The sequence below is a fragment of the Pseudophryne corroboree genome, chromosome 3 (assembly GCF_028390025.1).
Source record: "Pseudophryne corroboree isolate aPseCor3 chromosome 3, aPseCor3.hap2, whole genome shotgun sequence".
In the NCBI taxonomy this organism is placed as follows: domain Eukaryota; kingdom Metazoa; phylum Chordata; class Amphibia; order Anura; family Myobatrachidae; genus Pseudophryne; species Pseudophryne corroboree.
Genome location: NC_086446.1, coordinates 400,790,377 through 400,804,762, shown reverse-complemented (window position 1 = coordinate 400,804,762; position 14,386 = coordinate 400,790,377). Strand labels below are relative to the sequence as shown.

Genomic DNA, 14,386 nt, shown 5'->3' with positions numbered 1-14,386 from the left:
CTGAACGGGTTGCCGGGCCGATGCGACCCATTTCCCGCTCACACTGTATGGACGGGCAGCACTTTTGCCGGCTCCGCACACATCTCTGACCCAGCAATATGCCAGGCTGGGGATGCCTGTGTGAAAAGGGTCCCTAGGGTAGCACCAGGGAAGCACCCATGTATAGCTCCCGGGTGCCATCCGTTATATGTGGCCTGAAAGGGGTACAGATGTGTACTCTTGCAAGTCGCGGCATGGCGCAATACATAGTTTAACCAGTGGGTGGAGAATGCTGAAAACTATAAGGCTGATAACAATACGTTATTGTGTTAATGGACGGTGATCCCTGATAAGCCGGCCAATCAGTCAGGCAGTGTAAACAGTTATTGTGCTCGGCTAGGGCCGAATTAAGGCTGGTGGGGTCCAGGGCAATGGAGGTTGTGGGGGCACCCACTTACATTGCTGGCAAAGCCCAGCCACCCCTCGGCTGCCCGCCTGCAAGGAAAACCCCCACCCACAGGAGACACTAACCCCAACATTTCTCCCACAGGAACACCCGTGGCAGGCTGCCCACCCACAAGAAACACCAACACCCCTCTTTGGCTGCTGGTAAGGGACATCCCCGTCTGCCCGCAAGAGACACTAACCCCCCGCGCAATAGAAGCACACATGGACAGACCGGGGTGGCCAGTCGGCATCACTCATGGAGCTTCTCCTGCTGTAGCAGGGACTTCACTGGAGCCGCAGTAGGGACAGCGTGCCAGATTGAATAGTCACTGTCACTGTTAAAGGGCTGAATACAACGTCCAGAGAGGTTTAGTGTATTGTTAGTAAATAAACTAACAATCAGAGTCAGTCTCGTGGGATAGTGATGGGAAATCCCATGAGACTGACTGTGATTGGAGGAGCTCCTCGGCGGCCGCTGTTATTGAACAGCTGAGCCAACGGAGAAAGACTCTTCCACTTGACAACGGACAGTGTGGGAGCCCCAGGACGGCCGCCCCTGTTGCCCCTGCTTTAATCCGGCCATGTGCTCGGCACCTCCTCCCAAGTTTCATTTCTACAGTATGCTACAGTACAGTTCACTATACTATACACTAATACTGAACAGCATTTTGTCATGAAAGCAGAGCTGCAGTTGGATAAATTCAGTCATTTGGTGCACGTATCCTTTATTTGCTAACAATACACTAAACCTCTCTGGACGTTGTATTCAACCCTTTACTGGGGCCGTCCGTAAACGGTCGTTACCTGATGTAAAGAATCCTGGTGTATAAAAACACACAGAAGTTTTTCAGAAAGACAATTCATTTCAGGTTCACTATTCTGAAAATACCCTCTCTCCCACTCCCACCCAGCAGCATTACACTCTAAAGTGCCCCATACGCTACAAAGATTTTGCACGGTTTCATGCGAGTCTGACCTTTTGGACCGATATATAGCGTATGAAAAGTGTCAAATCATATGTGTTTTCGATCTGATCCAATGTACGGTCCCATGAGTGTCGGATCGGATCCCCTGGATCGCTAGTGCTGCACGATTGAGTTGTCTTAATCGCATGGAATCGGATGGAAAATGGTGATCTTTTTGTGCATGCGATGTATTGCACAAGTTTGACTGGCATTCTCCAGGACATTCCCATCAATGGCAGCAGTCTAATCCAGCCCACCAGATATATCTTGTGGTACAATTGTATGTCATATGATATATATTTATCATGGCTTGACCAATCGCATGCGATATATCTTATGCAAAATAGCAAAACAGTACAAAATTGTATGGAATCACTCCTGGGAAGGTCCCGGGGGAGTTCAAGGCAAATCGCATCCGACTTCAGCCTCAGACATATCGTTGTAGTGTATGGGACCCTTAAGCCGTTATTCATGATTTCAGTACTACAGTATTTACATACAATATGATACTGTATTGTGTACACCCTATGTGGCGTAAGGCGCATGCTTCACCTCATATTCCCAATAGATGTTGAGGCTGCTACCGCTGGTTAGCGTGGCCAAGCAGACAAAGCCAGCGCACTACTGTATGTAGATGGCTGCACTGTGGAGAAAAAATGGTGTACTGTAATAATGTAACATTTAGCCACACATTGTCTCCAACAGGGAAAAAAAACCCACAATAGCCCTACCACAAAGACACTCCACATCACCCTTTAAACCAGGGGTGTCCAACCTTTTACCTTCCCTGGGCCACATTAGAAGATGAAAATTTGGTTTGGGCCGCACATAAAATAAAACAACAGTAACGATACCTGATCATCCAAAAAAACCATAGAAAACATAGTTAACATATTAAACTTACTTGTAGCTGTGCCCCTGTAGCTGCATCCCTTGTAGTTGTGCCCCTGTAGCTGCGCCCCTTGTAGCTGTGCCACTATAGCTGCGCCCCTTGTAGTTGTGCCCCTGTAGCTGCGCCCCTTGTACTGTGCCCCTTGTAGTTGTGCCCCTGTAGCTGCGCCCCTTGTACTGTGCCCCTTGTAGTTGTACCCCTTGTAGTCGTGCCCCTGTAGCTGCGCTCCTTGTACTGTGCCCCTAGTAGCTGTGCCCCTGTAGCTGCGTCCCTTGTAGTTGTGCCCCTGTAGCTGCGCCCCTTGTAGCTGTGCCACTATAGCTGCGCCCCTTGTAGTTGTGCCCCTGTAGCTGCCCCCTTGTACTGTGCCCCTTGTAGCTGCCCCCTTGTACTGTGCCCCTTGTAGTTGTGCCCCTGTAGCTGTGCCCCTTGTACTGTGCCCCTTGTAGTTGTGCCCCTGTAGCTGTGCCCCTTATAGTTGTGCCCATGTAGCTGCCCCCTTGTACTGTGCCCCTTGTAGCTGCCCCCTTGTACTGTGCCCCTTGTAGCTGCCCCCTTGTACTGCGCCCCTTGTAGTTGTGCCCCTGTAGCTGCCCCCTTGTACTGTGCCCCTTGTAGTTGTGGCCCTGTAGCTGCCCCCTTGTACTGTGCCCCTTGTAGTTGTGGCCCTGTAGCTGCCCCCTTGTACTGTGCCCCTTGTAGCTGCCCCTTGTACTGTGCCCCTTGTAGTTGTGGCCCTGTAGCTGCCCCCTTGTACTGTGCCCCTTGTAGCTGCCCCCTTGTACTGCGCCCCTTGTAGTTGTGCCCCTGTAGCTGCCCCCTTGTACTGTACCCCTTGTAGCTGCCCCCTTGTACTGTGCCCCTTGTACTGTGCCCCTTGTAGTTGTGCCCCTGTAGCTGTGCCCCTTGTACTGTGCCCCTTCTAGTTGTGCCCCTTGTAGTTGTGGCCCTGTAGCTGCCCCCTTGTACTGTGCCCCTTGTAGTTGTGCCCCTGTAGCTGTGCCCCTTGTACTGTGCCCCTTGTAGTTGTGACCCTGTAGCTGCCCCCTTGTACTGTGCCCCTTGAAGTTGTGGCCCTGTAGCTGCACCCTTGTACTGTGCCCCTTGTAGCTGCCCCCTTGTACTGTGCCCCTTGTAGTTGTGGCCCTGTAGCTGCCCCCTTGTACAGTGCCCCTTGTAGCTGCCCCCTTGTACTGTGCCCCTTGTAGTTGTGGCCCTGTAGCTGCCCCTTGTAGCTGCCCCCTTGTACTGTGCCCCTTGTAGTTGTGGCCCTGTAGCTGCCCCCTTGTACTGTGCCCCTTGTAGCTGCGCCCTTGTACTGTGCCCCTTGTAGCTGCCCCCTTGTACTGTGCCCCTTGTAGTTGTGGCCCTGTAGCTGCCCCTTTGTACTGTGCCCCTTGTAGCTGCCCCCTTGTACTGTGCCCCTTGTAGCTGTGCCCCTGTAGCTGTGCCCATTGTACTGTGCCCCTTCTAGTTGTGCCCCTTGTAGTTGTGGCCCTGTAGCTGTGCCCCTTGTACTGTGCCCCTTGTAGTTGTGCCCCTGTAGCTGTGCCCCTTGTACTGTGCCCCTTGTAGTTGTGCCCCTTGTAGTTGTGGCCCTGTAGCTGTCCCCTTGTACTGTGCCCCTTGTAGTTGTGGCCCTGTAGCTGCCCCCTTGTACTGTGCCCCTTGTAGTTGTGGCCCTGTAGCTGCCCCCTTGTACTGTGCCCCTTGTAGCTGCCCCCTTGTACTGTGCCCCTTGTAGTTGTGGCCCTGTAGCTGCCCCCTTGTACTGTGCCCCTTGTAGCTGCCCCCTTGTACTGTGCCCCTTGTAGTTGTGGCCCTGTAGCTGCCCCCTTGTACTGTGCCCCTTGTAGCTGCGCCCTTGTACTGTGCCTCTTGTAGCTGTAAAAAAACACACACACACGCACAGACACATACTTACCGCTCCTGCAGCGCTGCCTCCGTCTCCGTCCGCCGCTCCACGTGTTCTTGTACAACCAACTTCTCCGCTGGGCTCCTCTACTCTCGCGCTGCTCAGTCACGTGTGCCGCTATGCAGCGGAGGAGGGCTACACTATGACTGACAGCGGAGAGGGCGTGAGCTGGTGCTGGTCCCAGCAGCAGCAATCCAATCAGGATGTGCTGACAGCCTGCTGGGGCCGGCTCAGCCTCACATGTGGTGTCCGTACTCAAAAAAAAAAAAAACCTCTGCTGCAGCGCTGCTCCTGGGCCGCATTACTAGCCGACTTGGGCCGCATGTGGCCCGCGGGCCGCGGGTTGGACAAGCCTGCTTTAAACCGTGACTGCCAGATTCCAGAACATACTCTACAATAAGTACTGTGGGGCAGATTTATTAAGCTCGGTGAAGTAATAAAGTGGAAGGTGATAAAGGACCAACCAATCAGATCCTTACTGCTATGTCACAGGCTGGGTTTGAAAAATGACATTTAGGAGCTGACTGGCTGGTCCTTTATCACCTTCCACTTTATCACTTCACCGAGCTTAATAAATCTGCCCCTGTATGCCTGCCGGGGAGAGTTAGGGCTTTTATGAGGAGAGGGGTGTAAGGAAGATAAATACAGTACTAAAGGAAGACAATTACAGTAAAGTTGTAAAACAGGATGTCCTTTAAGCACAGTACAGTACTTACTGCCGTTGGAGCCTTCCAGGGGATCTCCCTAGCGAGAAGGATGCCTGGGAGGCTGCTGCCGGCGCATCGAGTGGAGCTGCCGATGTTCTGTGAAAAAAATTCCAATTACAGTATACAGCAGTCAAATACTGTTTTTGCTACAGTAGTTTTTAAGTAAACAAAACCCCCATACTGTACAATACAGTAGTTCACACATAAAAATCAGTCAGTTTAAAAAAAATGAGTACTGTAGTCCTCTCACTAAAACAATAAACAACATGACATGAAAATGGTAACTGCAGGGCTTAAAGTGGCCCTGGAGAGGTGGTAGAACTCATTTCACCCCATTAGGCGGAGATAGGGGATTCGACATCCCCCTACAAACTCAAAATGTGTACATTACTGTACCTCTTATACTGTACTTCTAAGGAATAGTGGTCACACAATAGTATAACCAATTCTAATTACAGTACCCCACACATTCCTATGTCACAGCATGTAGTGGCGTAATTCTTATTACAGTACACCACAAACTGTAGTAGGGTCCCTTATTCACATTATGTCACATTAGTGCCATTTATTCAGTCATGATACACAGTGGTACTGCATATACTTAGGGGAAAAACCAAAAAGAAACTCGCAGTTAAGCCAATATTCTCCTATGTCGACTATTCTGGTGTCGAACTTTTCACCTACTCAACATTTGTCGATCTACACATTGTCGACCTTTTGACCTAACCTCTCTTTGACAAGTACTGTACTTTACATACAGTACAGTAAGATGCACCTGTGTCAGGGAAAACCTATAAAAACACTAATAAAAAAGTAAATTACAGGTTGAGTATCCCATATCCAAATATTCCGAAATACTGACTTTTTTGAGTGAGACTGAGATAGTGAATCCTTTGTTTTCTGGTGGCTCATTGTACACAAACTTTGTTTAATACACAAAGTTATTAAAAATATTGTACTAAATGACCTTCAGACTGTATGTATAAGGTGTATATGAAACATAAATGAATTGTGTGTATGTACACAAACTTTGTTGAATGCACATAGTATATTATAATATTGGCTAAAATGACCTTCAGGCTGTGTGTATAAGGTGTATATGAAACATAAATGCATTATGTGCTTAGACTTGGGTCCCATCGCCTTGATATCTCATTTTGGTATGCAATTATTCCAAAATACGGAAAAATCCGATATCCAAAATACTTCTGGTCCCAAGCATTTTGGATAAGGGATACTCAATCTGTAATATAAATAGTAGCCCCGGACGGTAAAGGGTTGAATACAATGTCCAAAGCATATTGTTTGCAAACACAGGACACACACCAAAAACAGTAGGCACACACCTAATGATTGAAGTCTTTATATATTCCTGTATTGATGATAAAATATATATGTATAAAATAATTATTTCAGTTTACACAGTGAACTCGCCCTTGCCCAGGCCTCAAATTTAACAAAGAAATATTCTGCACCGTTGCGTTAGCACCTAGTAATCTATGCAGCTCAATACATTCAAAGAGAGATTCACAAATACTCCCAACAGACAAATACAACAAAAAAGATGAATATGTCTACAAAGCGCAAATACCAGATAATTTCCATCAATCGTTTTTTATTGAAAATGTAATTCCGTGAATCACGGAAGGGGGGGGGGGGGGGATATAGAAAGAAGAAAAGGAGGGAAAATACAGAAACAAGGAAGAGGGAGTCCAAAACCCAAACTTCCATATTAGTTACTGATGCATTAAACAGATACAATGCATCACACAAAGAAAGTAGGTACAATATAAAATGTCAACATGAAAAATATAAAACAGTGAGGAACCCACGATTCCTGGTCTTGTGATCAATCTGGATTTAAAATTACATTAGCCCCATCTTGAGATGTCAAATACTCATGCCACCGGGACCACTTAACTAGTGGATAATTGTCTGTAAGGGAGTAAGGTATGCCAGAGGTCTCCATTTGAAAACCATGGTGGAACTTCCAGACAATTTTTAATAGCGTAGGAGGAGCGGAGCTCTTCCAATCCTGTGCTATCACTGCTCTAGTGACAATGAAAATGTGGCCCAAAACATAGCGATCAGCATTAGGATTATCCTTTGGGTAAATATGTAATAAAGCCAGTGAAGGCGACTCTGAAAGGGGGATACGTATAACTGGAGGCAAATATAAATACTTCTTTCCAGAGCTGGTGGAGTATAGGATATGCCCAGAAGATATGGAAGGTGCTGCCCACCTCCGCACAATTCCTCCAACATAATTTGGACACTGTAGGCCAGATCTTGTGTTACTTAGCAGGGGCAAAATAAAGGCCATGTAGCAGTTTAAAGTGCATTTCGATGTGGTTGGTGCATTTGGACATAGTATGTGACGAAAGGTAAATCAACTCCCATTGTTGTTGGGTAAAGGAACAGTTGAGATCCACTTCCCATTGGAGTTGAGTTGGGGTTTTAGTCCCCCTCTTAGAGCTGTATTCCATTGCATACCAGAATACTATAGAACCCTTGGCGTTACTGGACGTAATTCTCGCTAACATCTTGGGGAGTGGCAAGAGCATTGGACCTGAAGACCGTAATGAGTTGGCTATCCAATGGGTAATACGATAGTAGGAAAACATTTCTCTAGCTGGGAGGTCATACTGGGCTTGTAGAGTACTAAATGGAGTAATTGTTGTACAATCTACCAATTCCGAAATGGTGTCAATACCACATAATATCCACTTAAAAAGATTAAAATCTGGAATAAGGCCCGAGAGAGTTGATAGCGATAGTTTGCGAGAAGGGAGAGAGACATTTTTAGAAGAAACCTCTAATGTATCCCACGCCTTATAGGAGTCTATGATAACATGGGAGGTAATGTGTGAGAGTTGTCTCTGTTGGACCGGAATCCACAAGTCAGCGAGGCGTGTGCACATAGCTGTTTCTCTAAGTCCACCCACTGCTTCCTGCCTGCAGGTAAAGACCAGTCACTGATTTGTGCTACAAGGCAAGCAAGCTGGTATTTCTTTAAGTCTGGCACTTCGAGCCCTCCAAACCTCCGTGCTCTAGTTAAGCGTACGCTATACGGGGAGGTTTCTTATTCCAAACGTACTTAAGTAACAAAGAGTGTATTTGGCCAATGACCCTCTGGGGGACTAGGTAAAGTATTGAAAGAAAAAGGTACATCAATTTGGGCAAAACTGACATTTTAAATGTTGCTATTCTGCCAAACCATGACTCCTCCAAACCCAATCACCTTTGTAATAACGCTTCTATCTATGAGAGTAGTGGGGTGTAATTGAGATCTGCAATTTGCGATAGGGAGTTCGGGATATTAATACCTAAATATAAAATATAGTCCTTCTTCCAGTTATATTTGTAAAGACTCTTAAACATACACAACCTTGCTGGTGTTAAATTAAACGGTAGAGCTTTCATTTTAGACGTGTTGAGTTTATAGTAAGATGCTGTCGAGTAGTGTTTAATAATCTCACGTAGGGCCGGCAGCGCAGTGTCGGGGTGTGTAATAAACAAAAGCACATAATCCGCAAACAGGCCAAGTTTGTGGAGAGACGACCCAACCTTTATGCCTGGGAAGGATAAGGATTGGCTTATTGCAATTGCAAGCGGTTCTATTGCGAGGACGTACATGAGGGGTGATAGTGGACATCCCTGTCTAGTGCCATTTGAAATATTAAAGGGGAAGATAAAAAATCATTGCTGAACACAACAGCTGTTGAGGAGCTATATAATGCTAATATAAAGGACAAGATTGCACCGTTGAGACCAATTCCCAATAAAATCTCACAAAGAAATCCCCAGTGCAACCTGTCAAAAGCTTTTTCAGTGTCTAAGGAAAGGAAAATAGTTTCCTCACCCTTGATTGTTATATATTCAGCAAGATCAAAAACCTTTCTCGTATTGTCCGTTGATTGCCTACCCCTGACGAACCCCACCTGATCCGGATGAATAATGTGAGGGATAAGAGGAGATAGCCTATTCGCTATAAACTTTGAAAAATGTTTAGGTCCGTATTGAGCAATGCAATGGGTCTGTAGTTTTGGCACAGAGAGGGGTCTTTATCTTGCTTAGTGATTGTGATGATACGTGCCTCTAGCATTTCTTCAGGTAAAGATCCACAATCAGTGGCATATCAGTCGGAATGAGATTCGGGGCATATTTTTTATAAAAGGAATTAATAAATCCATCCAGGCCAGGGGCCTTCAACGATGGCAGGGATTTGATAACTAGTGCTATTTCCACCTCAGACCATTGTGCGTTTAGGGAGTTTAAAGTGTCCGCAGACACTTTGGGGAGGGAAAGGTCTGACAAAAAAAGAAGCTATAAGAGAGGGAGTGGGTTGCACAGTGTCAGGATCAGATTTGAGATTGTATAGTTGTGTGTAATATTCAGCAAATTCCTCCGCAATATCAGATGGGTTTAGAAGTTTCTGACCTTCCGATGTCTGGGTGTATTTGATTTTGTTTCTAACTTGGCATAGTCTCAACTTGCGAGCTAAAAATGTACCTGATTTATTGCTCAGTGTGTAAAACTTTTTTTGTAACTTAGTGTAAGCATGTTTCATACGCTGTAAGAACAATGTGTGGAGTTGATTTCTAAGGAATACTAGTACATGTTTCAGAAGATGGGAAGGGTGTTCAATATTTAAGGACTCTACCTGGAGGAGGCGTCGCTCTAAATCCTCCTGCTGCTTTAAGTACTGCTTCTTAAGTTGGGCTCCCGTCTATATTGCCACTCCTCGCAGGACTGCTTTTAGGGCACACCAATGTGTGGGGATTGACGTGTCGAGGGGAGAGTTGGTGGCCAGGTAGGTCTCCAAAGCGTCAGCCATAGTGGATGACGCCTTAGGGCAAATCTATGCAGGAATAGGAATTATGCACATGGGAGAAGGTATAGTCTTTAACCTTTAGAGACTGTATACGCCATACATCGTATAGATCAAATTCACTCAATAATCGTCCCAACTCAGCCTAGGGACGTAGTCCTTGAAGGGGTTTCGTAGGAGAGAAGGATTTATCTAATTTTTCATCTGGTACAACATTGAAGTCTCCCATAATCACTACATGGCCTTTTTGAACCTTTTGTATGGATTCAAATAGTTTCCGTGAAAAGGAAATCTGATTGGTATTGGGAGCATATAAGGAGACAAGTGTCGTGACTTTACCTTCTAGTTTCCCCACTAAAATTAAATAGCGTCCATCTTTATCCGAAATTTGGGAAATGAGTTCAAAGTGAACTGAATTGTGAAATAAGATAGCCACTCCGCGTCTTTTATAAGGGCCATTGGCGAAATAACTAGAGGGGCAAATACCAGATAATTAAAAACAGTAATCACCCTTTTATAAATGTTCCAAGGTGAATAGACCTCTTAGGAAAGGTCACAAAGTGATATGTCCAGATGATGTTGGTTTCATGCTCCCATGATCTCTATTTTTCATATGTGGTCTCTTCCATATATTTCACTCGTAGTGAACAGAAATCAACCATTGAGGAGAAAAAAATAGATAACAATAGTGCACACCTTTTTGATAAAGGTTTAAAATATTTTAATACAAATACACTCACAAACATAAAAGGAATAGCAGCATGTAACAATAGGATGCTCTGGTTACAGAGTTACAACACTCATCGGTCAGTTCTTTCAGCACAAATAGCAGGGTCCCGGACACCCTCACTCTCATGCAGGGCTCACCGTCAGTAGAGTCTCGATCCGCAACCAGTCCTATTCAGAATCGCCACTTTGCTTAACACGTTTCAGATTAATATAGATCCTTCCTCAGAAGCATATAGTGGCAGAATGAAAAAGTCCTAATACTTATACCCCAATCTATCATACACAAAGATGAAACAGCTGAGTTAATTCGATTGGCGCTGGAGAACAACCTCCGCTCCGTATATTTCCGCTTCCGCGGTATGCATTCCATTTTGTGTTCCACACATCATGTGACCGGAACTTACGGTTTTAAGTCTCGATTATCTTAAGGAGCCATGGGGACTTCCGTATTTAGCATTCCACCATGCGTTCCACACGGTGGGATGCTCAATTTATTGGAACTTCCGACCTTAGATTTCCTCATTCCGTTGTCCCACATAGTTCAAAAAGATTTGTCAGTCCGAGTTCATTTAAAATTGCTCCAAAGGACACATAAAATCGAAACACATAAAATGGAGTTTTAGTAATAAAAATACACCAGTATGCCAATAATTGGTACACATATAAAACAAAAAATAAACATCAAGTTAAAAACATTTCATTTCAAAATCTAAATTAAAACCAACAGGTACCAGGATATTAGGATTAAAAATCAAATTCATTTCACATTTACACAGCCTAGTTTCCAAATCCCTTGTCCTCCAAGTAGGTTTAATTTGCTCCACTGCCCAAAATCTGGGCTGACAATAAATGCGCTTTATACCTTTTACGTATATTATATATATGCTCTGCGAGCCTAGTTTTTAAACATCTCGTAGTTTGTCCTATATATATATATATATATATACATACACACACACACACACACACACACACACACACACACACACACACACACACACACAGTGGGGCAAAAAAGTATTTGGACAGCCACTGATTGTGCAAGTTGACCCACTTAAAAAGATGAGGGAGGTCTGTAATTTCCATCATAGGTACACTTCAACTGAGAGCGACAGAATCTGGAAAAAAAAACCTAGGAAATCACATTGTATGATTTTTAAACAATTTATTTATATATTCTTGCGGAAAATAAATATTTGGACAATCAAAAACTTTAACTCAATACTTTGTAATATAACCTCGGTTGGCAATTACAGAAGTAAAATGTTTCCTGTAGTTTTTGACCAGGTTTGCACACACTAGCAATTATTTTGGCCCACTCTTCCATGCAGATCTTCTCTAGATCTGTCATGTTTTGGGGCTGTCGCCGGGCAACACGGACTTTCAACTCCCTCCACAGATTTTCTATTGGGTTGAGGTCTAGAGACTGGCTAGGCCACTCCAGGACCTTGAAATGCTTCTTACGGAGCTACTCCTTAGTTGCCCGGTTGGTGTGTTTGGGGTCATTGTCATGCTGGAAGACCCAGCCATGTTTGTTCCATCTTCAATGCTCTCACTGAGGGAAGGAGATTTTTGCCCAAAATCTCACAATACATGGCCCCATTCATCCTCTCCTTAATACTGAACAGTCGTCCTGTCCCCTTTGCAGAAAAGCAGCCCCAAAGCATGATGTTTCCACCCCCATGCTTTACAGTGGGGATGCCATTCATCATTCTTCTCCCTCCAAACACAGCGAGTGGAGTTTATACCAAAAAGTTCGATTTTGCTCTCAACTGACCACATTACATTCTCCCAATCCTCCTCTGAATCATCCAGATGGTCATTGGCAAACTTTAGATGGGCCTGGCTTAAGCAGGGGGACCTTTCGGGCGCTGCAGGATTTCAATATAGGACGACGTAGTGTGTTACTAATGGTAATCTTTGTGACTGTGGTCCCAGCTCTCTTGAGGTCATTGACCAGGTCCCCCCATGTAGTTCTGGGCTGATTCCTCACCGTTCTCAAGATCATTGATACCCCACAAGGTGAGATCTTGCATGGAGCCCCAGGTCGAGGGAGATTGTCAGTGATCTTGTATTTCTTCCATTTTTTAATAATTGCGGCAACAGTTGATCTTTTCTCACTAAGCTGCTTGCCTATTGTCGAGTAGCTCATCCCAGCCTTGTGCAGCTCTACAATTTTGTCCCTGGTGTCCTTAGACAGCTCTCTTTGCCATAGTGGAGAGGTAGCAGTCTGACTGTTTGAGGGTGTGGACAGGTGTCTTTTATACAGATAACCAGTTCAAACAGGTGCCAATAATACAGGTAACGAGTGGAGGATAGAAGAGCTTCTTAAAGAAGTAATAGGTCTGTGAGAGCCAGAAATCTTGCTGCTTGGTAGGTGTCCAAATATTTATTTTCCACAAGAATATACAAGTAAATTGTTTAAAAATCATACAATGTGATTTCCTAGGTTTTTTTTTTCAGATTCTGTCTCTCACAGTTGAAGTGTACCTATGATGGAAATTACAGACCTCTCATCTTTTTAAGTGGGTCAACTTGCACAATCGGTGGCTGTCCAAATACTTTTTTGCCCCACTGTATATATATTGTCACGATCCGGGTAACTGGACGCCATTTCCTGCCTGTTAGATGTCTCCTGAGGTTGGCTCAAAGAGCCAGAGCCGGGCTATAACTATGCCTTGGGTTATATTTCATGGGTATGGCCTGCAGTACTGGTTCAGCGACCTCCTTAGTGTATACACTTACGGTGGTACAGTGCTCTCAGCCCCGTCGTGGCCGTCACCGCCGTGCCTGTGGTCTCCCGATGGATGTGTGTCCTCTGTGTGTAGTAGCCGCTGTCGCCATCCCTGTGGCCGCCGTGCGCGTCTGGGCGCGTGGAGTTTCTGCTGCTGTGCCTCCGCCGCCATTACCGTTTGACACATGGTTTCTGAGTGCTTCTTTCCCATTCAATCTCAGCCAATGGGCGCAGCCATTTTGGATTAAATCACATGTTACTCTTTTCACCTATCCACAGTGCTGCCGGAGCCTGAGCATAATTGTCAGCCAATCCCTGCTATCCAGCAGGTATAAATATCCTGTCCCAGCACCCAGAAGGTTGTCAGTGCTTCAATTGTCTCTCCAGCGTTCCTGTATGCAGCTTCACTAAGGACTCTCCTGTGAACACTCCCTGCAGTATAGCCTGACTCCCTTATGGTTACTCTCTGCGGTGCAGCTCCAGTTCTCCTGTGCTGATGCTCTGTGGTGCAACCTGCCTACCTTGTTTCCGCACCCAGCGCTAGCAGGGGGTATGACTCCGGCTTCCAGCAGCCAGTCTCCAGCAGTCTTCTGTCTTCACTCCTACCAGTACTCACCATTACAGTGGAGTATTATTACCTGTGATCCCCAGCTTCACTTAAAGCTTACTTGCGATCCCCAGCTTCACTTAAAGCTTACCTATGATCCCCAGCTTCACTTAAAGCTTCACCTGCGATCTCCAGCATCACTCAAAGCTTTACCTGCGATCCCCAGCATCACTTTTTGCTTCACCTGTGTTTCCAAGAATCATAAAGCACTTCCACTTATACTCCGGATTACTGGTCTTAACCAGTTGTGATTCAGAGACTCACTTGTGACATTTATTGTTTGGTTGCACATTCTTTGACTTTTATGATTTAATAAAAACCCGAAAGGCACCTCCTGCTGTCGTGGTCACGCCTTCAGGCATTCGGTACTACTGTCTCAGCGTATGTCTAGGAGTCCTCTCTCACCTCCTAAATTCAGGAACCCGTCAGCCCCTACAACTGAGGCTTCCAGCTACCGACACCAGCCCTCAGTTGTGACACATATATATATATATATATATGTCCACAGATGCATTCAATAGCATCTGTGGACATATATACTTTGGCATGTTAAAAATCCTTAATTTTATATTTCACATTA

The 14,386-nt window shown here is 45.4% G+C and overlaps 1 protein-coding gene across 3 annotated transcripts in view; it reads right to left on the bottom strand.

Annotated features, from left to right (window-relative positions):
• Positions 1-14,386, bottom strand: part of LOC135057832 (zinc finger protein 37-like) — a 109,151-nt gene that overhangs the window by 33,648 nt on the left and 61,117 nt on the right. For 2 of the 3 annotated variants that reach the window (XM_063963575.1, XM_063963573.1), the window contains exons 2-3: positions 4,915-5,001; positions 1,944-2,034 (exon numbers count right to left, since the gene is read on the bottom strand). The gene's annotated coding sequence lies outside the window, so the exon portion shown is untranslated. The remainder of the gene's footprint in view (positions 1-1,943; positions 2,035-4,914; positions 5,002-14,386) is intronic. The other variant, XM_063963574.1, reaches the window with a different exon arrangement.